Source organism: Carlito syrichta, unplaced genomic scaffold (assembly GCF_000164805.1).
Source record: "Carlito syrichta isolate Samal-C Ts95f unplaced genomic scaffold, Tarsius_syrichta-2.0.1 Scaffold314262, whole genome shotgun sequence".
Classification (NCBI taxonomy): domain Eukaryota; kingdom Metazoa; phylum Chordata; class Mammalia; order Primates; family Tarsiidae; genus Carlito; species Carlito syrichta.
In genome coordinates this window covers 290,146-315,502 of record NW_007258358.1, presented here as the reverse complement: position 1 = coordinate 315,502, position 25,357 = coordinate 290,146, and positions in this window count along the sequence as shown.

The window sequence follows — 25,357 nt, the reverse complement described above, 5'->3', positions numbered from 1 at the left end:
GAAAGCTCTTACAACTAAATTAAGAAAAGAAAGTCATATTAGAAACATGGGCAAAGAATATAAGTATTTAGATAATTAAAGAAGAGATTTAGGTCATTGCTAATCTGTGACAACATGCTAATATTCATCAGAAATTTTTTAAAACACACAAAATAAAAATGAAATCATGTACTATTTGTCCATTATAAAAGTAGCAAGATTTTTAAAGATAATAATAGTAAGCATTGGGCAACTAGATTTCTCATGCCCTGTTGATGAGGATGTAAATTGTACAAACATGATGGTTTATATTTCAACAATATATATCAAACATCTTGATTTTGTACTCCCTCTGACAAAACAGTTCCTCTTTTAGGAATGTCTCTAAGGAAATAAATATAAATATACTCAGAGATTCATGTACTTCAAAGCAGTGTTGCCAATAGAAGAAACAAGGAAAAATGTAAATGTACAATAAAAAATCAGTTTAAAAAGAATGATATCTACCATCATGAAAACACACAAAAGCATAAAACTCAGTGGTAGAACAGATTCACAAATGAGATAGAGAAAAGAGTCAAATGTTATCAACACAAAAAGTCACCAATTGGAAAATAAGCAATAAAAGAGAAAGAAAGAAACAAAGAATAAACAAAATGATCAGAAAACAATGAAGTAACAAAATGACAGGAGTAAGTTTTCATTTATCAGTTATAACCTTGATTGTATATGGTATAAACTCCTCAATTGAAAAATGTAGACTGGCTGAATGGATTTTTAAGAAATAAGGCAAATATTAAAAATATGCTACCTACAAAAAAACCTGTTTCACCTGTAAAGATGCACACAGACTGAAAATGAAGGGATGGGAGAAAATATTTTATGTGAACTGAAGCCAAAAGCATGCAAAAGAAACTATACTTACATTGGAAAAAAATAGGCTTTAAGTAAAAAAAAGACATAAAAAGAGACAAAGAAGGTTATTATGTAATGATAAAGGAATCAATTCAGGAAAAGGATATAACAATCATAAATAGATACACAGCGAGCACTGGAACACTCAGATGCATCTGTAGAAAGAAATAACAAAAGGAACTTTGGTAACTGTACATATACATGGAATTAACGTACACCTGAATAACCAATAGATCAATGAAGAAATTAAGAAGGAAATAAAAGACTTCTTTGAACAAATGAAAAAGAAACACAATATATCAAAACCTGTGAAATATTGTCAAATTAGTGCTAAAAGGGAAATTTATAGCAACAAACACCTACATTAATAAAGCAGAAAAGTTTCAAATAAACAACATAATGTGGCACCTCAAGGAGCTAGAAAATAAGAGTAAACCAAATTCAGAATTAGTAGAAGAAAATAAATAATAACAAGAGCAAAATTTAGTGAAAGAGAAACTGAAAAACACTACAAAAGATTAACAAAATGAATAGTTGGTTTTTGAAAAGATAAACAAAATTTTAAAACCATTAGGCTAAGAAAGAAAGAGAGAGGACCCAAAATCAGAAATGAAAAAGAAAACATTGCAACTGATATCACAGAACTACAAAGTATCATTAGAAACAATTATGAACAGCTATACACTAACAAATTGCAAAGCTGAGAGGAAATGAATAAATCCCTGGACACATACAACCTATTGAGACTGAACCAAAGGAAGTAGAGAACCTTAACAGACCAGTATTGATTTAAAAAATTGAATTAACAATAATAAATCTCCCAACAGAGAAAAGCTCAGGACTGATGGCGTCACTGCTGAATTCTAATGAGCTTTTAAAGAAAAAGCTAACACTTTTCAATTGCTAAGGACAAACCAATTCTTCTCAAACTATTCCAAAAAAAATTGAAGAAGAAAGAATTCTTTCAAACTCATTCTACAAGGCCAAAATTACCCTGATTCCAAAGAAACCAGGCAAGAACACAACAAAAAATGGAAACTACTAGCCAATATCCTTGAAGAACATGCATGAAAAAGGAATTCAACAAAATACTGGTGAACTAAGTTTAGTAACATGTTACAACAATAACACATCATGATCAAGTGGGATTTATCCTAGGGATGCAAGGATAGTTCAACATGTACAAATCAATAAATGTGATTCATCTTATTAACAGAATGGACAAAAACTATAAAACCATCTCAATAGGTGTAGAAAAAACATTTGATAACAGTCAGCATCTCTCTATGATAAAAATACTCTCAATAAATTAGATATAGCAGGAACATACATGACAATGGCTGCATATGACAAGCCCACAGATGACATCCTACTGAACAGAAAAAAGATGAAAACCTTTCTTTTAAAAACTGGAACAAGATAAGAATATGTTTTCTTTCACCATATTTAGCATAGTACTTGCAGCCCTAACCAGAGCAATCTGGTAAGAGAAAAAAAATAAAAAGCATCTAAGTTGGAAAAGAGGTAGTCAAATTGTTCCTGTTTGCAGATGGCATGATGCTATATATAGAAAAATCTAAAGAAATTTGTATGGAACCACAAAATACCTTGAATAGCAGAAGCAATCATGAGGGGGGAAAAAGCTGTAGGCATTACATTCCCAAGATTCAAATATACCACAATGTATAGCCATCAAACCAGCATGGTATTGATATAAAAAACAGACATATAGACCAATGGAACAGAATAGAGAACCCAGTTTAAATCCAAGTATTTACAGCCAACTTATTTTTTTAACAAAATGCTGTGAACATTGGGGGAAAGGACAGCCTCGTCGTTAAATGGAGCTGGGAAACTGCAGAAGAATGAAATTAGACCCCTCTCACCCTATAGAAATATCAGCCCAAAGTCAATTCAAAAGACAAACATAAGACCCAAAGCTAAATATCTACTAGGGAAAATGTTTCAAAGCACTGGTCTAGGCAAATATTTTATGGCTAGGGCTTTAAAAGCACAGGCAGCAAAAACAAAAACATACAAACAGGGCTATATTAAGCTGAAAAGCATCTGCACAGCAAAGGAACCAATCAATAGAAGGAAGAGACATCCTGTAGAATAGGAGAGAGTGAGAGCCCCAAGAGTTTAAAAAAAAAAACTCTAAAGAGAATTATTACTATATGAATTCCTACCCCACGTTCACTGTATTTGTTTGCAGTGTTTGTACTTAGAATTTTGTTAAGTTTAATTTTTGTTTGTCTCATAAAATAACCAATTGCTCCCGCAACTGCTGCTAGCAGTATGTGAATGTCAAGTAATAAACCCCTCCCGGACATTCCTTTGCTTAGCCTGCCTGCTTGCTAAACCTAGCTTATCTGACATTCCACTCTGCTCATTTAGCAGCTCCCCCATCAATCACAGGTAGCTGAGCGGACCAGACCAATCCCAAGTGCCCCCGTATCCATTAGGAGAAATTATCCTATCATGTAAAAACAAGTTTAAAGTTCTTTCCCCTCCCTCTGTAATGATATATAAAACCTGCTTGCCATGCTGGATCGGGGCTCTCGTCCCTGAAGCTGCTGCTTCGGGCGTGAGCCCAGACTCGAGCCTGAATAAAGACCCTTGTGTGTTTGCATCAGAGCTGGCTCTTTGTTGGTCTCTTGGATTCTGAAATTTGGGTTTAACAAGAGTAATTGCAAATTATTCATCTGACAAGAAACTAATACCCAGAATATTGAAGGAACTCACCAGCCCCCCACCCCTCAAAAAAACCTATTAAAAAGTGAGCAAAGGATCTAAATAGACGTTTCTCAAAAGAAGACTACAAATGGTTTACAGTATATTTTAAAAGTTCAACATCACTGATCATCAGGAAAATACAAATCCAAACCACAAGGAGATATTCCTTCACCCCAGTTAGAATGGCTATCAACAAAAAGATTTTTTTAAAAAGATTGCTGCTGAGGATTAAGAGAAAAATCCACCAACAGGTGAATAAAGAAAAAGAAACAGATGAATACAAAATAAAGAAAATATGGTATAGATAGTCCTAGAGAGAGAGATCTGAACTTTGTTCCCTGAAAATCCAGACTGTGAAAGCTTCCTATTTCACACGCTTGCTGCACTTCAGACGTCTTCTTTGAGGCATGTCTCCTGATTGTCATTCAAAAGTTATTTCATCTGTTGGTGTTTCGTCTGTGTCTCTCCCTGGAACACAAGCTCTAGGAGAGCAGGCAGAAGCTGGCTCCATTTTTCTCCCGAGAAGTCCGGTGTTCAGAGCAGTGCAGTCATGGAGAAGATGAACTTTAACATGTAACAAGATAATACTTTGATGCATTACTGTGTTTTTCTCTCACAAAGATTTGATTTTTTTTTCTGTAGTGTTTTTGTGCACCTTTTGTTTGATTCAGTACTAGGTGTGTTCAATTGCTTTTCCACTTTAAACAATACCTTTCTTAAATTATATTTTCTGTTCATTGCTGAAATATAGCAATGAAATATTTTAAAATATGGAACTTTTTTTTTTGAGTCGGAGTCTCACTCTGTCGCCCAGACTGGAGTGCAGTGGCCGCTCCCGGCCACCCTCGACCTTCTAGGCTCCGGCGATCCTTCCGCCTCAGCCTTCCAAATAGCTGGAACTACAGGCATGCGCTACCACGCCCGGCTAGTTTTTGATTTATTGTAGAGATGAGGTCTTGCCAAGTTGCCCAGGCGGGTCTCGAACCCACAGGCTCAGGCAATCCACTCACCTCAGCCTCCCAGAGGCTCAGGATTACAGGCTGAGTCACCGAGCCCGGCTAAAATATGGAACTTTTATTTGGCAACTTTGATTAGCCCTCTTTCCTAGATAGATTTTGATGTTATGTGTCCAAATTTCTTCTTTCAAATCCTTATATTTGTTTATTTTTCCTAATGCATTGGCTAAGACTTCTGGTACAACGTTGATTTTAAAAAGTGATAGTGAACATTTTTGTTTTTTCCTGATTTTAAAGGAATATTTATTTCATTTCATCATTAAGTGTAGCGTCTGCTAACCTTTTCTGATAACTATACTTTATCACTGACGCTGAGGTTGCATGCTGAATAGGTGTTGAATTACATTATTATAAGTTTTTGTATTCATTTATTAGATTCTTTGGTATTTACTTATTAAAATGACCACTTCAGGCTGGGTGTGGTGGCTCATGCCTATAATCCCAGCATTTCGGAAGGCCAAGGCCCAAGGATCACTTGTGCCCAGGATTTTGAGACCAGTGTGGGTATCACAGTGAGACCTCGTCTCTACAAAAATATTTTTAAAAAAGTACTAGCTGGACTTGGTGGTGCGTGCCTATAGTACCAGCTACTTGGAAGGCTGAGGCAGAAGGATCGCCTGAGTGCAGGATTTCAAGGTTACAGTGAGCCATGATCGTTTTACTGCACTCCAGCCTGAGCAACAGAGTGAGACTCTGACTCAAAAACAGCAAAAATAAAATGACCACTTCGTTTTTCTTCCTAATCCATTAATATAGTAAAATAATAGCATTGACTTTGGCCTACAATTTTCCTTCTATGTACTGCTTGTACTATGCTTGTCAAATGTTAACATCAATTTGCTTGCCTCAGAAACGAGTTCTAGGGTGGTCCTTTTTTTCAGTTTTCAGAAAAAGTTTGCATAAGATTGAAATTCCTTGAGTACACAGTGGAACCTACATGTAAAGCCATATGGGATTGGTATTGTGTGTGTGTGTGTGTGTGTGTGTGTGTGTGTGTGTGTGTGTGTTGTGGGGGGGAGATTTTTAAACTGCTGATTCAGTTTCTTTAATAAGACATTCCAGTTTTCTGTTTGAGTCAGCTTTTGTGGTTTTATATTTTTATTACCTTTCTCTTTTTTCCCCCTCTATTGTATAGGGTGAGTCGTTTGCAGAAGATTCACGTAGAAGAGGGGTGGTGTTCTCGACTAGCAAGACTTGTGTCTTTATCCAAATCAAGTTCCTTAGAATGCACCCATGACTGTGTGCATTTGCATGTATGTGGGATGGGGGTTTCTTTTAATCTTTACTTTTTCGGCCAACAGAAATCAGCAGCTATAGGGCCAGTCGCCATTTAGACCCTCTGTTCTTTATCCAGTCTTCCCAGCAGACTGCTTCCTACAAGGAAGGCATGTTGATGGGCGAGTTAGTCACTACGCCACCTGGGACGGAGGTAGGAGCTGTCAGCTCCCCTCCCCCACTCACACACCTTGAAGTCTGTTCTGCTGCCTTTGGTCATGGGTAGAACACCGGGTGTCCCATCTCCGTGTCTTTTTCTTGCAACAGTATCTTTGGATCTGCTCCCCCTTTTGTTTTTGGAGATTTCCAAAGGGAGAATGGCGTACAGATATCTTCAGATCATTTTAAAACTGGATGCCACATTCGTTGTCTTTAAAGGAAATCTGTTTCCAAGCGGTGTATCTTGGTGGTTCCTTCACTCTCCTGCACTGTCCTCCCGGTATTTGCTTGTATCTCTCTTTTCGGACCGCCCAGTGGTCATAAGGCCCGTGATGAGGTCTCGGTTCCCACGGGCCCTCTCACACTTGCCTAGGCTCCTGAGAAGCACTAAATCCCATAACCCCTTTGTTCTACCTCCCCTGCTTGCCTTGTGACATTTAAAGACAAACACCAAAGCGTCTGCTGTGCTGATGAATCCGTCCTTGCCAAGAGATCCGGTACTCAAAGTCGACCGGAGTGATAAGGGAAACAGAAGACCTGTCAGTGGTACTGACAAATGTGAAAGACGTGAACCGTAGAGATCTGATTTCCAGCTTGACTTCTTCCCCTATGGGATCTTATTCCGATTAAAAAAGAAAAAAATTCTGGACCTTAATGTGTTCGGTTGTAAACTAAGGGTGAGGACCACACAGGAATGTTGTGAGGATGACATGAGAAAAATCTGACCCTTGGGTGCTCACAGTGTCCCCTCCCTGTGTCACCTCCACAGCTCTTCAAGTGTACATACCATCCTTGGTCAGGTTGCTGCACTTTCATGTCACCTAGACAAGCACGAGTCGGAGGGTTCACAGAGAGAAGGAAAGCTTGTGGGATAGGGTCGTGCCAAGGCGAAGCGCCGGCTGAGAACAGGAGAGGGGTGGCCAAGTCCCCTCCCTCAAGAGTTCATTCTCAAGTCCCCACTTCCCTCAAGGGACACAGGGGAACGTGGGCAGCGGCCCCTTCTGTTGCAGCCTTTGCAAAATGAATTTGTCAGTGTAAGTCATTTTACAGAATAGCCAAAGACTCCCCATATGCAATCGAATCTCCTGGCGAATGGAGAAGTGTTGCCAGAGCTGCAGAGGGAAAAAGAAATGATAATTCCTGCTACTGCTCCACAGCTGCCTTCTGCTTGAGAGACACTGGTTAAACTTCTGGAGCTACGACTGGGCATGTCAGTATTATACTACCAGCCTACTGACTTCATCAGAATAATATTCTTCCCTCATTTAAGTGATTTCCTTCTGTCATTTCCTTGCCGTACAGACTTAAAGGGGTGTTGAGGCAGCCTCCAGAAGCCACGATGGGTTAACGCTCATGTTCGTAATTTAGAAGTGGGCGGAACCAGCCTCCCTTCATCCTGAGACTTTGTCTGGGGATCACCCCCCCCACCTCACAGCAGAACTTATCTGTTGTTTTGCTTTTCTTTTTATTGCAGTAAACTATACACAGTGTAAAATTTGCCATCTTTACCATTTTTAGGCCTCCACATTTACGGCGTTAAGTACATTCGCATGGCTGTGCAATCATCACCACCATCCGCTTCCATAGCTTTTTCATCTCTCCCGACAGAAAGTGCACCCGTTAAACACTAGCTCTCCATTTCCCCCTCCCCTTAGCCCCTGGAAAGCATCATTCTACTTTCTTTCTCTAAGAATTGACTCCTCTAGGTACCTTATACAAGTGTAGTCCTACGGACTATATCCTTTGTGACTGGCTTATTTCACTTAGCAGGATGTTCTCAAGGCTCATCCAGGTTGCAGCCTGTGTGAGAATTTCCTTCCTTTGTAAGGCTGAGCACTTCATTGTATGTGTAGACCACATGTCTATCTATCCCTCTGTCAGCGGACACGTGGGCTGCTTCTACCCTCTAGCTATGGTGAATAAAGCTGCTATGAAGTGTCACCTGAGTAAAATCCACTGGGTGACTGGTATTTAACAAATGGGACGTGGAAATGATCGAGCTTGCAGGACCCCTGGGAAGCGATTCAGCCTCTGTCTTCACCGTATTGACTCATCACTGGCCCACTCCCAGCTTACTCTTGGAAATTATTACAGGGGGGAAAGGCTTAATGGAGGTGTGCCCAAGTGGCTCCCACACTGCTTTCTGCAACATGAGCAAATACCAGAATCTGCTGGAAACAGACTGCAATGTCATTGTCACATTGGTCACCCATGAGATACTGAGAACTTTCAGGCCAAACTTCACTGGGTAATATATTGGATATAAAATTCTCAGTGCACCTGTCCTTTGATTCCAGGTCATTTTCCATTGTGGTCTGAGTTGATACTCTCTTTTAAAAGGCAAAATCAATTATGGAACTGTAGCCTCGCACGCTGTAGTCTGGTCCAATATTAACCCAAGCCAGAAAGCAAGATAAAATCAGAAGCCAGTGTTTCAGAAACAGATTTCTGTTTATTGGGGTAGAATATATAGTTAGAAGGCTGCCGTTTCAGAAGCCTTTGTTATATGCAATCAAGGCTTATGCGGAGACCAAAGTCTGGGATAGTGGAGATCCTGTTAGCTAATACTTGTGGAATCAATGCAGCCTTTGTAGACCTGCAACAACTCTGCCAGGTGATTCTCATTATCGAAATCTTGCCGGTAAGGAAACGGAAGCTTCTAGTGGTTAAGTAATTTCTCCAGGTTCTCACAGCTGGTGATTGGCAGGCCTGGGATCCTGGCCCAGGTTTGGCTCATTCCAAAGCCAATTCCTTTCTCATCTTTAATCCAGCTCGTCTGGATTTGTAAAAAGTGGAAAGAATTCACATTCCATGTTTATGTCGACCAGCGAGTCTCAAAGCGTGGCCTGTTGGACCAGCATCTTTACCATCGTTGCTCAGGAAACATCAGAAAAGTAAATTCTCCAGCCCCACCCAGTTTGATTCAGACACGCTGGGTGTGCACGAGCATCTGCCTGCAATGAGACCCACTGGGCATTCCCATGTCCACTCAAATGTGACAGTCCCGGGGGGGATGATTCCCTGCCAGGGGAAGAAGTGGGTCCTTTGCTGTTTCACTGCGTGTGGGTACCAGAATGTGGAGTGCCCAGGAATGGCCGAGATTGGAACACAGGTAGTTGATACAAGTGCAGGAGAGTCAGTATTTTTTATTTTTTTGAGTTGGAGTCTTGCTAGGTCACCCAGGCTGGAGTGCAATGGCACACTCACGGCCACCGCAGCCTCGACCTGCTGGGCTCCAGAGATCCTTCCGCCTCAGCCTTCCAAGTAGCTGGAACTACAAGCGTGAGCTACCACGCCCAGCTAATTTTTTGATTTATTGTAGAAACGAGGTCTCGCCAAGTTGCCCAGGCTGGTCTTGAACCCCTGGGATCAGGCAATCCTCTTGTCTTGGTTTCCCAAAGTGCTGGGGTTACAGACTTGAGCCACCGTGCCTGGCCCAGACAGTATTTTAGTCCTAAAGAGTTTTAGCTCAGATAAGATTACCTTGTGAGTTTCACACAGGTAAGAGTGTTAACTCTGATCTAAATTTTAAATTAGCCAGTTCCCTCCTCCTCCCTCCCCACCCCAGCAGTTCCTTCCTGCAGTGTGTTACCTCAGGCGTCTGGCATTTATTGAATAGATACCACCCTCCATGTTTGAGGAGTAACCATTCCATCAGCAAAAACTCCCCTGCAGTCTTTTCCTGTGCGTGCACACGCTGGAATTTCTGGACAAAGATTTTGATTCTGTTTATGCTTGGAGCTTAAGGTGGATTCCTAGCCAAGGAGACAGTGCACAGGGACTACCAACATAACGGTTGGATTCCTGTTATTTGTTGACACTCTCTTGAGCACCAGAAACAGTAAGACAGAGGGGTTCAAATGTTTGAACAAGATTCAGAGGCAATTTTCAGTCGGTCAGATGTCAACAGCAGTAAAAGAGATGAATGTGGGGCCTTGGCATTTGAAAGCCTCGCAGACCCAAAGAGGTCCTTACAGGGATGCACCGAAATTGAACACCTTCCAGCAGAACAGGAGCTGACTTTGACATCTTGACACGCCTCTGTTGAATGATTCAAGGTATTGACTTGCCTGTGTTCCTCCAGCCAGGGTGGCCAGATGTGAGTTGGTGAGGTGTTTAACAGAGTTGTAAACAAGGAAATTTTGGAAGGAAGGTGCTTTCTGGGATCACCGCGATAAGGTTGGGCTCAAGGGCAGAGGAGAGACAACGGATACAATGCTTGTCCTGACAGTCCTGCTACAGAGCTAGCTTCCAGGAATGCCTGCTTTCAATCATGCCACATGTTTGCCAGTGTCATTGTGAGTCTAATAAACCCCACAGGAAGGATGGAAATAACTGCATTAGACTCACAGTGAATTAAGATCTTTGCACGGGCCTAGTCAACAGGGCTGACTCAGCAGGAGCTACCTGTGTATTTAGGAAACCGGTGCCCTTTGATAGGGTTGTTTATGTCCACAAGGGGAGGAGGGTGCAGTGAGCAGATAGGCACTTGCAGGAAGGTGGTGTGGTACCACAGGGACGGCCTGGAAAACCCAGCTCAAAACCTGCCTCTCTGTCACTGGCTTATGCTGTCTCAGGCGCATCGACTTTCCGTCTCTCTGATGCTTGTTTCTCATGCTAAGAAGGTTCTGCTCACCACTGTCCTCATCTCCCAGGACTGTGGGGTAAATAGAATTTAGGTGCCTAGGCCCCTGACTGACAGCGGTTGTCATCATACAGACATTTAGCCCAGATATAAGTGGGGACCCCCCCAAAAAACCCAGAATTATCTTTCGGAGGGCAGGCACCTTGTAGTATAGACTTCCCTCACCAGGTAAGTGTTCTAGGAATCCGTCGGCATCAGTGTACCAGCGAGTGTTGTTGTGAGAGGCTGCGTTCGGCTTCAGTGAATTTATTCTGGAGATTCTTTCCACGTGTTTGCCGATTTCATGATGGGTGATTCATGAGAACACCTGCCCACACCGTGCTGGGTGTTCAGCAGTTTTTAACCCAAACCGACATGGCCCCTATCACCCACCCTCCTTATTCACCCAATCTCGCTCCACCCCCCACCCCCCAGCGACTTTTTTGTTTCCCCAGATGAAAAAAGTCCTCAAAGGGAAATGGTTTGCTGACGGAAACGAGGTAAAACAAGAAATAGCAGAAGCACGAAAGGGCATAAAAATGGACAAGTTCAAAAACTGTTTTGACCAGTGAAAAAAGTGTCTTGACAGGTGTACTGCATCAAACGGAGAGGACTTTGAAGGTGATTGAAGTTTAAATGTGTAACACAGGTCGGGCTCGGTGGCGCAGCCTGTAATCCCAGCACTTTGGGAGGCTGAGGCGCGTGGATTACCTGAGCCCGCAGGCTCAAGACCAACCCAGGCAACGTGGCAAGACCTCATCTCTACAATAAATCAAAAATTAGCAGGTAGCGCGTGCCTGTAGTTCTGGCTACTTGGAAGGCCGAGGCAGAAGGATCGCTGGAGCCCAGCAGGTCAACCCTGGGGTGACTGTGAGTGTGACACTGCGCTCCCGCCTGGGTGACAGAGTGAGCCTCCAACTCAAAAAATAAAATTTAAAAAAAGATACACAATTTTTAATGAATTCTGGGATTTTTTTTTTATCTCCGTATTTGAGAACCTCAGGTGTTAAGGTATTTTGGATATCAACAAAATCTTTTGCAAACCGCTTCAGCATGTGAATTTCTTGTATCAATAGCATCTCAAATGGTATACTATTCCACTAAAAAGAAGGGAAATTAATATTTACTGTGAGCACAGTGTGTCAGGCACATGTGTGCTCTCAAGTTTCAAAGTTCTTGCACACACTCACAAACCCTATGGCATAGTTTTTATTATCCCAAGTTTATAAGTAAAGACCCAGAGATGTCAAACATAAAGAAATGTCTTGAGTCACAGAGGACAAGAATTCACAGAGGACAAGAATTCAATGTCCATGCTAGACATCCCGGAGTTCTGTCACACTTCATGGACATGTTTTCATGCCAAACCATCCCCCAGATCCACCTACCTAACCTGGGTCCCAACCAGCCACCTGACAGGTGAAGAAATTGGGGTTGGGGGGTCTCTATTTGCACCTCATGCCCAGAAACAAATCCATCACCCCCTCGGAAGCTTGACTCAGGGGAGCAGAGGTTCTTAACTAAGAGGCGAAGGTTTCGCTTTGCAGACAACATTCGACTATCAGTTTGGAGTCTTTTGTGAACTGACTTGTTTCCAGACGTCCTAAGACCATTACATCGCAGGCATTTTAGTGGAAGAGGGCGGAAGACAATCCCAGAAACACTTTTATTTGCATACGTACTAAAAAGCCAACACCCAGGTCACACTTTTATGATCAAGCTTTCTGCAGTTAATGGTGAAGAAAAGAAAAATAATGGCCTTCCAGAATGCAAAAGTCGTTCAAACAGTGTAACTCAACCACAGAATTCCTCAAATAGACAGAGGAGGAACAGCAGAAGCCCTGCACCATGACGCAGCTTCTATCGTTTGGGGACATTTGCCTTCTTGGGTCTTCAACGTTTCCATCAACAAACATGTCATAAGACAAGGGAGGTGGGTCTCTGTCCTGGGGAGAAGCTGAACAGCCTGAAGTTGACCAAGGTGTGAGACTTCAAGGCTGACTAGAAAAACAACGGGGAGACAGGTCTGGGTGAGTTGCAGAGGGTGCGTGAGGATAACTGGCTGAGGTGGAGCCAGATAGGGGCTTGGGGCCCCTGGTGAAAGATACTGTCCCCTCCGCCTACACTTTTAGCACACCATGGACACAACACCCCGGCGATAGACTCATCAGGGCCTTTGAGACCTCAAAGCAAGTGACTGGCTCTAAAACAGGAGGAAAACTGCTGTGGCAGTGAGAGCATAACGCAACACTAACTAGTCCATAACAGCTCAGCCCTTCAATAGTTAGAAATCCGCCGGGCGCGGTGGCTCATGCCTGTAATCCTAGAATTTTGGGAGGCCAAGGTGGGAGAATGGCTTGAGCTCAGGAGCTAAATACCAGCCTGAGCAACATAGCAAGACCTCATCTCCACAGAAAATCAAAGAATCAGCTGAGCGTGGTGGCACACACCTGTAGTCCCAGCTACTTGGGTGTCTGAGGCGGAAGGATCTCCTGAGCCCAGGAGGTGAGGGCTGCCATGAACCGTGATCGTGCCACTGCACTTCAACCTGGGCAATAGAGTGAAACTCCGACTCAAAAAAAAAAAAAAGTTAAAACTTTATAAACTTGTATTTAAAGTACATGCGGATGTATCCTCCTTGCTGCAGATTCATACATTCACCTGTTTACTTGACATCACCACTTGGAGTTCTAGCAGGTATCTTCAACCTCACTCCAGTTACTGACAATGACATCTGTCTAGTTGCTCAAGACAGAAAATCATGGCATCATCCTTGCTTTCCATTTCTCCACTCACATTTCTCAGTAGGAAACTGTGGCTGTACCTTCAAGAGCTGATTGGAATCTGATCACTTCTTTCCACCCCACTGGGAGCCACTGTCTTTCCTCTGGATGACTGGCAGAGCTCCCAAATTGGTCTTCCTACTTACGCCGTTGCCCACTTCATTCCAGTCTGAGCCCACAAGAGAAACTCCTTTAAAATCTGAGTCAGAGCCTCCCCAGGCTCCCACTCCGTCCCTGCGGTGCTGTTCCATCCCTCCCAGATCAGGGCCGCCATCTGCCTGTGTGACCTGGCCACATTCCCCCTCACTCTATCCACAGCAGCCGCAGCATCCCCTGTGGTCCTCCAACAGGACAAGCGACATCCCCGCCTTGGGGTCTTGCTCTGGCTCTTCCTTCAAATATACACGTGGCTAGCTCCATCACTGCTTTTAAGTCTTTGTGCAAATCTCTCTTCTCAATGAGTTCCTCTCCCGACTGCTCTGTTTACTATGACAACCCCACAGCCACCGCACCCCCCCCCCCGCCCCGCTGCACCTCCTAACACCCTGCACAGCTTTTCGACTGATGTTTGTTGTTTGTCCTCCGACTAGAACATAAGCTCTGTGAGATCAGGGGTCTTTGCTTTGTTCAGTGATGCAGCCTGCACTTCTGGAACTCTTCCTAGCTAACGATTAGCACTCGATAAATATTTGTTGAATAAACAGCAAGGAAATTAATTTGGCAGAAGTGTGGAAGATTTATCAGAGGAGGGTAAGGTGTATCGAGGTAGAGATAACCATCTGAAATTCAGGATTATACTGAAAAGACAGAACTGGGCTCTAGGTATACAGAGTGCCCAAAGCAGGCACAGACAGTGTGACGGCAAAATTAATGGATGTACGGTTTTGAATCTCACTTTTTCCACTCAAAAAACATATCAACCTTCTTGTCTTTGTTGCAGTTTTTGTAAGTATTATTTTAAATGATTACTCTATATTCCACTGAACGGATAATTAACCCTTTCTCTTTTGGGGGTATACCGACTCTAATTTTTCACTATTATTATTATTATTATTTTGAGTTGGAGCCTCACTCTGTCACCTGGGCTTGAGTGCAGTGGCATGCTCATGGCCACTGCAGTCTTGTCCTGCTGGGCTCAGACGATCCTTCAACCTCAGACTTCCAAGTAACTGGAGCTATAGGTGTGTGCCACCACGCCTAGCTAATTTTTTTTTTTAAATTGTAGAGACGAGGTCTTACCAAGTTGCTCTGGCTGGTCTCGAACCCCCAGACTGAAGCAATCCTCTCATCTCTGCCTGCCAAAGTGCTGGGATTACAGGCATGAGCCAACACACCCAGCTAATTTTTCACTATTATTAATGGTATTGTTATGAATATCTTCACATATACCCTTTGCTGTATTTGGATCATTTTATATGATAGATTGACAAAGGCTAGCAAAAAACAATCTTGTGGTTCTCCTAAAGGGTTGTACCCAATTTATTTCAATATTGTTAGAACGTACGCATGTCACCCTAAGATTGGTCACACCGCCCATTAATATATGGAAAAGTGGGCACAGTGTTTTCAATATGTATTTTCTTTTCTGTATGACTTTTATGTGTATCTTCCATCATTTACTTACTTGAAATCCACTGCTTTTGTTTTATTAATTCATGTTAATGATTTGCCAATCTGAGAGGCTAAAATGCTATCTTAATTTGCTTCTTATTAAGAGTAAATTAACATCCTTATACATGCCCAAGAGCTATTCCTACTTCCTTTCTATGAACCGTTTGTATCTTTTGTCTGTGACCTTCGTTTCTTATACTCAGTTATTCCTCCCATGTCACACTTGCATTCTTACGTGACGTTCAAGGGTTGTCAAGAGACCAGGGCAGGGCAGGACAGGGAGCTCAGTTCCTCAAGGTCATTCAGGGATCCGCTCCTTCGCGCTCACCACTCTGTCATCTCCAGGTTGTTGTCTCTGTCCTCATGACCACTGCTGGATGGTCACTGACAAGTCTGAATTCTGCTCTCTGAGGCAGCAGAAGGGATGGACTTGCAGTTTTCTTTTTAAGAAAGTTCCCAGGAAGTCAGGCAACTCACCTACCCGCCAGGGAGCTGGGGGAACCCAGCCGGGCATCAACGTGCCCCACGTAAACCAGAGGGTTTATTGTTGAAGAATGGTGGTGTAGGGTGGCACGCCCTCAGTGACAACATGAGGACCGCCTGGATATGGCCCCAACGGGAGGTTGGAGCTTGGGGAGGCGTCCTGGGGGTGGCCAACCTGGGATGTCTCCTTCCCCTCAGGCTCCCATCTGGGCATGCAGATCAGGCTGAGGCCGTGGACGAAGCGCTCTCTGCACCTGCTGCCCACATTGGGCAGCTGTGCACGGTGAATGTTCTTGGGTGCCCTTCCCTGAGGCAGTCAGCTCCCCGGGCTGGTTCAGACCAAGTTGGGCACCCCTAGATCAATGCCGACAACTTGTGGTTGTTTCTAGCTCACCCTTGGTTCATTACAGTACTAAAAGCCCCGCCCCTGGAGATAATTCACAGCCATGCTGTGTACATGTGTACATGGGACATATGTATAAGCACCTTCTCACCTATACCTGTTCGCTAGAAGCCCTATCCTTTCCACGCTTAACCCTGAGCTCCACCCTAAGGAAAATGCTATAAGACCATGTGCCTTTCACACTGGGAAGTGTTTTGTTTTGTTTTACTGTCCAGCCAACCTCTCCTCAACCATCTTTTCTGTAAGCTCCCAAATAAAGCCCATGTCTTGTCTATTGTCTCTGGGTCATTTCTTTGTCCTCTTGGACATAGTGCCTTCCCTTTTGGGGTCTTAGGGAGCCCGGCATGTCAAGTAGGAGAATGAATACTGGGAAAATTACTAGTCTCTGTTATAAGGTCTCAGTGGATTCCCCTGCCCCAAATTTCCAAAGACTCAGTCCAGCACCATTTATTAAATCACATACCTTTTTCTTGTTGTTTACAGATGATACTCTCTTAATATGATATCGATTCCAATAAAAGTGGGGTTTTTTTAGACAATATCTTTATTATACTGTTCTCATGGCTTATTATTTTAATGCTTGTCAGTGAGATATATAGCTTAACAATTTATGAAATGCGGCATTAGCATATACGATTAAGCCACCTAAATTAATTATTTAGGTTTTCAAGGAGATAACATTTACTTATTTTTAGAGATGTATCAACAAAAGTAAAACATTATTTTAATCTCAATGAATGACAATCAGAGTTGAAAAACATTTTGATTCCAAACCTATCTTGCCAAAGAAAGAATAACATTAATAAATAAATGTAGAACCAGATTTAGGGTGGGTATCCTCTGCTTGAGTCTTGAAAAAACTTAACATACTGAAATCTATAGCCAGGCTCGGTGGCTCAGCCTGTAATCCTGCGCCTTTGGGAGGCTGAGGTGAGTGGATTGTCTGAGCCCACGGGTTCAAGACCCACCTGGGCAGGCGAAACCTCATCTCTACAATAAATACATTAAAAAAATTAGCCGGGTGTGGTAGCGCACGCCTCTAGTTCCAGCTACTTGGAAGGCTGAGGCGGAAGGATTGCCGGAGCCCAGCAGGTCGAGGCTGCAGTGGCCGGGAGCGGCCACTGCACTCCAGTCTGGGCGACAGAGTGAGACTCCAACTCAAAAAAAAAAAAAGAAAGAAAGAAAGAAAAAAAGAAATCTATACAAACAAAGACATGATACAAATAGGTTAAATTAACTTTCATAATGTGGGAGAAGAGAGATCTCATTTCCATCTACACTGAAAATAGTACTGGGTAATGGTGAAAGAATAATAAAATTTGAATTTTCCATAGCAAAGATGGTAAGAGATGATAAGAAAAATTAATAGTAAATGAACTTGCATTTCTCTGGAGCTGCCAGGGTGGTCTGTCTATTGTGGTGGTGGGCCCACAGCTCACGCGAGCTTTATCCTTGCTACTTGTCATTTTTGCCCTGGCACGGGAAGAAAACACATTGTTGCTGGGATTTGGGAAAGTCTTGGTACCTGGACTGGTGTGGCCAGCGGGCTGAGGCTGAACATTGCTCGAGCTTTAAAATGAAGGGTCTATTTCCTGAGATGAGCTAAGTAAAATTTTGAAAAATGCGAACTTCTCTCCACGTTAAGCCGATTAAGAATTTCTCTCCTTGTCTCCAGTCTGGACAAATGACTTTCAATATCCTAAAGTCACTCGTTTAGAGAGATTTTGAGCCATCATCCAATCTATCTTGCTGCAGGAAGGTAGGCTACTAATTACACTCTCAGAGAAATGGGAGTTCTATGTTCGCTTTAAAGCTCTTCGGAGAAGACTGTTTCGTGTGTATTTTACTGTCAGGCGGAAGCTTGGGGTGCATCAAGCTCCAGGAGTCTGAAATGACACAGGCAGTAAAGAGCCCTGACGGGAAAGTTCCAAGGCACCCGAAGAGCCTTGGAAGGCTTTTTCACAGGGGCACGAGAGCTGTGGGCCCAGCTGAGTGGCTCCTACAACAAATAGAACGATTGGCACAAGGGTGCGATGTGTCCAGCTGCAGCATCTCCAGTTCCTTGCCCTCACTAAATTAGAAAGGTGCCCGGTGTCACCCCAGAGTCTATGGATGCCTGTGCCAGAATGCTCTGGTGACTTCTGGCGTAATGCAGCTTACGTGAGCAGCTCTTTAAGAGAGCACAGAGAAGGGGTGGTTTCGCCCCAGCCATTCTTTCCCTTTGCCTGACTCAGAATTGTTCCTGTCTCTGCTCAAAGACGTGGATGAAATTGGGTGTATGAAGAAGCGGACAGAGCAGAGTGGAGGCCCCAGGAGACAGGGCGAGGGAGGGAACTAGTCATCAGATTAGGTGACATCAAAGTAGATTGGAGGAAGAAGAATGGTGTTTTCGTTTACTTTAGATTTTATTAGAAAGTCTAGAAAATTTAAACAGAAAGACACAAGAGAACCTTGCATGACATGAATGTGATACTTAGCAAAACCCTGGAGGAGGGATTCTGTCGGTCCTAGGTACACTTGGGGGATTGAATTCAGGACCTCCCAGTGTAAGAAGATGGATGCACACTCGAGCCCAGCAGCTGCATTAAAGAGCCCAGAACCTGCATTAAAGAAAAGTCGGCCATCTCTCCGGATTGGTGGATTTCATATTTCCATGGATGCTGTATTTCCTATCTGTGTTTGGTTAAAAGAACCTGCATATAAGTGGATCTGGGCAGCCCGAACCAGTTCAAGAGCCATTCAAGCATCAACTCTGGGTCCCTGAGCACAGACATGACACAGTAAATCATAAAGAAAAATGTGGCTATATCACTAGTTAGCACTTTTTATGGAAAGTCCAAGACAAGGAAGAAAAGGATCGACGGGGATGAAGTATAAGAACATTGTAACCTTGATAGCTAAATGCAAAGAACACAACAGATCATTCATGGGCAGGGAAATAGGATTAATAACCAATATATGGAGAAAACCTGGTGATTCTCACTTGTAATTAAAGTTAGGTAAATAAAAACAACAAACTGACAACAATGTTCACTTTTAAATTGAATTTATATATATATATACCTTCTCACCTACACTTGTGCACTAGAAGTCACTACCCTTTCCACACTTAACCTGTGCTCCACCCTATGGAAAATGCTATGTGACCCATGTGTCTTTTACACTAGGGAGCATTTTTGTTGTTGTTGTTTGTTTTTTCGGGTTTTTTTTTTTTACTGGACCGTCTTCCCTGTAAGTTCCCAGATAAAGCCCATGTCTTGTCTGTTGTCTCTGGGTCATTTTTTTGTCCTCTTGGATGTAGTGCCTTCCCTTTTGGGGTTTTAGGGAGTCTGGCATGTCAAGTGGGAGAATGAATATATATGGATATTTCCTAATCCTAATCTATGCAGTGAAATCTGCACTTTCATCGCTAGCGTGTTGTATTTTTAAAAATGAATTTGGAAACGTGTATAAAGAATAAAAAGAATTTCTTGTTCCAATGATCTCACTTTTAAAATTCTCATTTAAAGGAATATTCCCATACATGGAAAGGCATATGCAAGAGGGGGCCCCTAAAAAAAACGGAATTATTTTTTAGTGGGTGGGACCCTTGTCGTCCAGGCTTTCCCCACTAGGTTAGTGTTCCAGGAACACATCAACATCAGTGTGCCAGCTAGCATTGCTGTGAGAGACTGTGTTCAGCTTCAGTGAATTTTTTTGGAAATTATCTCAACACATTGGTCCATCTCACGATGGGCGATTTGCGAGCACACCTGCCCACATGAGTATTCAGCAGTGATTGATCAAAAACAGCAATATCCCGGTGCCACACCCTTCCTGTTCGCTTGATCTCACCCCAGTGATTTTTGTGTGTGTGTGTGTTTCCCTGGATGAAAAAAGTCCTCAAAGGGAAACATTTTGCCCATGAGCAAGAGGTAAAACAAAATATGATAGAAGCACTAAAAGGCATCAAAATGGATGAGTTCCAAAACTCTTTTGAGCAGTGAAAAAAAGCTCAAAAGGTGTATTGCTGCAAATGGAGAGTCCCTTGAAGGTGACTTGGAAGTTTCAACACGTAAGAATAAACACTCAATTTTTTACAAATAAATTCTGTTTTTGGGGGGGGTCTCCCCTCATGTACAGGGGACAGTTACCAAAGAGTTTATATGACGAAGCCAGAAAAATGCCCAACAGCTGGATTCTGGTGTATTCACTTAATGGCAGGTTGAACATAGCAAGCAGTAACTGTGAAAATTATGATACAAGATGGAGAAAACATTTGAGTGAAAGAAGTTGTGAAGAATTGTATGGCTCATGAAAAGTACAGTGTCCTAAGGACTGGGGGCTGCTGTAACAGGAATACTGCCCACTGGGCGACTTATTAACAGCAAACAATTGTTCCCTGCAGCTTTGGAGCCTCTGACAGATTCGGTCTCTGGGGAGGGCCATTTCCCATAGAAGATGCCTTCTAGCTGCTTCGTCACATGGTGCAAGGGAACAAGCTCCCTTGGGCATCTTTATAAGGGCACTGATCCCATCATTGAGGGCTCCCTCCCCATGACTAATAACCTCCCAACGGCCTCACCTCCCAATCCCGCCACGTTGGGGATTAGGTTTCAATATGTGAACTTTGGGGGGACACCAGCATTCAGACCATAGCATATAGCCAACTGTGAAGGTCATATTCATTGGAAAAAAGCCTGGAAGGAAATATTCTCAAAAAAATAATCATGGCTGAGTTGTGGCTATAAGATGATCTGAGATTACATTTTTAAAAAATTTTCACATATTTGGCTATAAAGTTTATAAAACATTTAGTTTTTGAAAACAGACTTCTGTAGCAGACTCCTTGAAAGGTGGAGATGGAGACTGTGGTTATTCAAACCATCTGAACACACCAGAGCTGAGAGGGATCCTCCCTGCCACCCTCACAGGGCTGAACCTCTCAAGAGACTCCACATCTTTGGTTCATTCTATCTTTAGATCCGATCCATTTGCTATAAAATTATTATTTCAAGTGAGTCCAAACATATCTGCGTAACTTTCCCATGGATTTTGCGACAAATTACTGCGACTCTAGTGATTCTCTTACAGCCTCGGAGGCCAGAAGTCTGAAATGAATCTCATGGGGCTTAAAACCATGGTGTCACTCCAGAGGCTCTAAGGGAGAATCTATTTTCTGGCCTTTTCCAGCATCTGGAGTTTCATTCCCTGCATTCCTTGGTTCCTGGTTCCTTCCTTCATCGTGAAAGCCAGCGTGCAGCGTTATGTCTCTCTGACTCTGCTTCCCTCTGCCGCCGTGGTCACACGGCTTTTTCTTCTTCTCTGGCCTATTCTCCATCCGCCTCCCTCTCAGGAAGACACATGTGACTTCATTTGGGGACCATCTTGATAACCAGGACAATCTCCCCATCTCCAGATCCTGGACTTGATCACATTTGCAAAGACTCTTTCTCCATATAAGGTAATGGTCGCAGGTTCTAGGGATTAGGATGTTAGTTTCTCTGGGGCTATGACTTAGTCTACCACACTACCTTTCTAAACCTTCTAACCACTGTGAAAGTTGAAGAATAAAGACCTTCTGTGCACGATGAGTATGTTCATTTTTCTTGCTAGTGGTGATGGTTTCTTAGGTATATAAAGAAGTAAAAACCATCCAATTTTGTAGTTTTAGAAGGTGCAATTTATAAAATGTTAATTATTCCTCAACAGAGCTGTTAAAAAATGAAGTGTTGTTTCATGTTGCAGGATAAGCATTCTCTGAGCAAACATGACGATGTTTCTTGGAGTTAGCTGTTCATTACCTTATAGAGTTGACAAACGTGTCAGTACAGCTTCACATAGGAGTCTGCAAGAACAGCAGGGGAGAACCCAAAACCCAGGGGAGTCTTAATTAGTCTATAACTGCACATAATTCTCTTTGGAGGGTACAGTCCCCTGGGTCGACAGAAACTCAACCTTAGTGACTGATGTTCTACTAGACTTTCTCTCTCTCCCTTCCTCTTTCTCTCTCTCTCACACATACATGCTTTTCCTGAGGCTGTTCGGCATATGCTGTTCGGAAGGTGAGGGGGACCAGCAGAGTGGTTGACATCTATCCTGGCTGTACTGCAGGGATGTACATCTTCCTGTAGAGACAGGTCATTGTGGAGTCCCTGGCTGGCATCACAAGCCTTCAGGGTCAAGCCACCCATTACCTCTACCCGTGGCACTATCCTGCACTCACTTGGGCTGAAGGGAGAGTCTAGAAGCAACCAAAAGCTCCATCTGACTGACGCCAAATGAAGCCTCTCACTGCCTCCAAGAGCTCTTCCTAGGTAGGGAGCCCGGGACCTCTTGGATCTCTGCATCCTCACACCTCTGTGGGGTTTTCTTCTTCCCCAGAGCATCCTCAAGAGATGCATAGCACGGGGCTGTCCGCTTCTTATTCTCTCTCTTCTTGCTCTGCTTCTACATGCTGGAAACAGGAAGCCACCACAGACCCTTCCAAATCAACTGGCTTTGTCCAGAGTTGCCTCAGATTTTAAAGCTTTGCCCTGTGTCCTGCTGTATGATCCTTCCCAGAAACCATAAATGTGGATTCAAGGAAATGTGGGGACGGCCAGGGGAGCCTTCGTTAACGCCTCACAAGATTAATTTTGTCATGATTCAGCTGTGCACCCGGGCTTGTCCGCGTCTCCTCTTACACTATGGAACAGATTGATTTTACCTCAGCATCTTGTAGAGCAAACGTCCGTCAACTGTAAACTGTTTATCTATTGATCTCTGTCACAAAGCTTTCCATGGAAAGACAATCTTCAGAAATACCAAGTGGGAGACATTTGGTGGGAAAGTGTACAACCGATATAAGTACATCATAGATTACTAAAAACGACTTCGGTTAGCAATAAAATGCCCAAATTCATCCCCTATTTTGTCAGTCCTGTCACATTTACTTAAAAAGGAATACTGTTGCTGGGGAAGGGGTGGCAGAAACCCTGGGCAGGTATGAAGGTGGCAAGAAGCCCCTGAAGCAGCTCAAGCAGTTGGAGAAGGAGATGGACAAGGAAGATGCAGCTTTCAGGCAGAAACAAAAAGAGGAGCGGAAGCAACTCAAAAAGCTAAAAAGCAAGGCTGCGGGATAGGGCCCCCCCAGTCACAGGTGGGCCAGAGAAAAGCAAATCAAAACCACATTGAGATACCACCTCACCCCAGTAAGAACGGCCATCATTCATAAAACAAACAACCACAGGGCTGGCGAGGATGAGGAGAAAAAGGAATGCTTTTCTCCTGGTGGCAATGAAAACTAGTACAACCTCTTTGGAAGACAGTGTGGTGATTTCTGAAAGAACTAGAAATTGACCTTCCATAGGACCCGGCAATTCCCCTCTGGGGAATATACCCAGAGGAACTCTAATCGTTCTATAAAAAAGATGCCTGCACACGTATGCTTGTTGTAGCTCTATTCACAATAGCAAAAACATGGAACCAACCATGCTGCCCATCGAAGCTGGACTGGATAAAAACAACGTGGTACCTATACACAGTGGAATATTATGCAGCCATAAAGAAGGACAAACATAGGGACCTTGCAGCAACTTGGATGGATTTAGAGTCGATCATACTCAGTGATCTATCACAGTAACAAAGAACAGAGTACCATATGTTCTCACTCCTAGGCGGACCTTGAACAATTATCCTAATATGGTAAGAAAGGGATTGGCAGTAGTGGGAAACTGCCAGGGGAGGGGTGGTGGGATTGGCAGTTGAAGGAAACTGCCGGGGAGGGAGGGGCACACCTCGTCAACAAGGGAACCTGCATAATCAACGTTTGTATACCTAACCCTGAATTGTCCCCCACATCTTTAAAGTAAAAATAAAAATAAAAAAAGTAAGCTATTCCTTGGGCCTGAAGTGATGGTGACTCTTGATTCCAGCCATATTCAAGCATTTGTATTCCCTACTGTCACTTTGTTTTGCCACCTATAGCCAGAATGACGGGTTGTCTTGGAGTTCGTCGTGCATTTTAGAATAGACTTTTATTAAAACTAGAAAAAAGAACACAGTTGTATTGACTAAGAAAGCTGTTGTTACAACTCTTTTGCAATCTGCCAGTGGAGGTGCTCAGGAATCATCTGAGGCATAAAAGGAACAGGCTGGGTGTCGTGGCCCATGGCCTCTGTGTGTGCCTTCCGGGTGCCACCGCCCTTAGCAAGAGAGTTCATTCTCTCTTGAGTTTTACGACTAGGCTCTTTCCTTGAGCTTTGTCAGCCAGACTTCACTCAAAGCAGAGTGAGAAGTTCCCAGAGCTCAGGACAAGGCAACAGACAGAGCTGAGTGTCTCCTATGCACTGAGAAAGTTGAGAAGTCAAAAATAGCATGTTTGAAGAGCTGCTTGGAGAATACTAGCATCTCTTCCACTTCACACCGAGGAACTGCCAGTGGACACGTGGCCAGTTGTTTGCAGTATGCACAGCTAATCCTCATAGTTCGGAATGTATTTCATCCTGGGTCAGGAATGCTTTCTAAAGGCTTTAAAAGGATGTCTAAGATGCACAAGAAAGACCCACCAACTCACCCTGATCTTCAGTCTTGGGTTTAAGGTACCAAGAGGTTATAAATTCAGCCTGAAAATAGTTGGGCCTCTTAGTTCATGTAGATAGCCTTAAAATAGCTTCCAACAGAAGTCCTCCCTCCCCCTGCAATCTGGACCAAGGAGAGGCGGGGCAGCTCAGATCGCAGGGAATCAAATCATTGCTGCCACTGTAGTCACCATCATTCCGACAGAACCCCCAAACCTCTGGCTGTTGGGTTTCCCAAGAGTTGGTAGGGACTGAAATCCTAATTTGGCTTTTAGAAAATAAAGGCCTTCACTTGCAGTGAGCCTGGGACCACACGTGTTCTGAATTGTCATGCTTGCTGAAGACAAGCAAAACCTGGCTGTTCTTTGACTCTATGCCGCCTTCCTTCGGTGATTCCTTGCAGAAGTGATGTTCCATCTGGTCTGGAATCGAGACCCTCAGCTCCCTGTGTCTACTCTGCAGTTCAGGATATGAGTTAAGTCATCCTACCTGTTTTTCCATGTAAGTCCACATTTTTTTCCCTCCGCACACATATCCAGTCCTTTATTTAACCCCATCATGCAGATGCTATTTCTTTCAGCCGTGACTGAGCTTCACCCAGATGGTGCTTCATGCAGCTGCTGCTGATGGGAAAAACGGAAACCTGGGCCATCCAGAGAGCTGGACACCATCAGCTGCGGCTTTCAGGGGCAGCGGAAGCAAGCGTGAGACTGAAACCTGGTGCACACCCATCAGCAAGCTCCAGAAACCGTGAGGCAGCTCGTCAGGGCAGCAAAGGCTTCGCTGCAAGTGTACCTGCTGCACGTCAACCCCAATTTGGACGAAGACTTCTC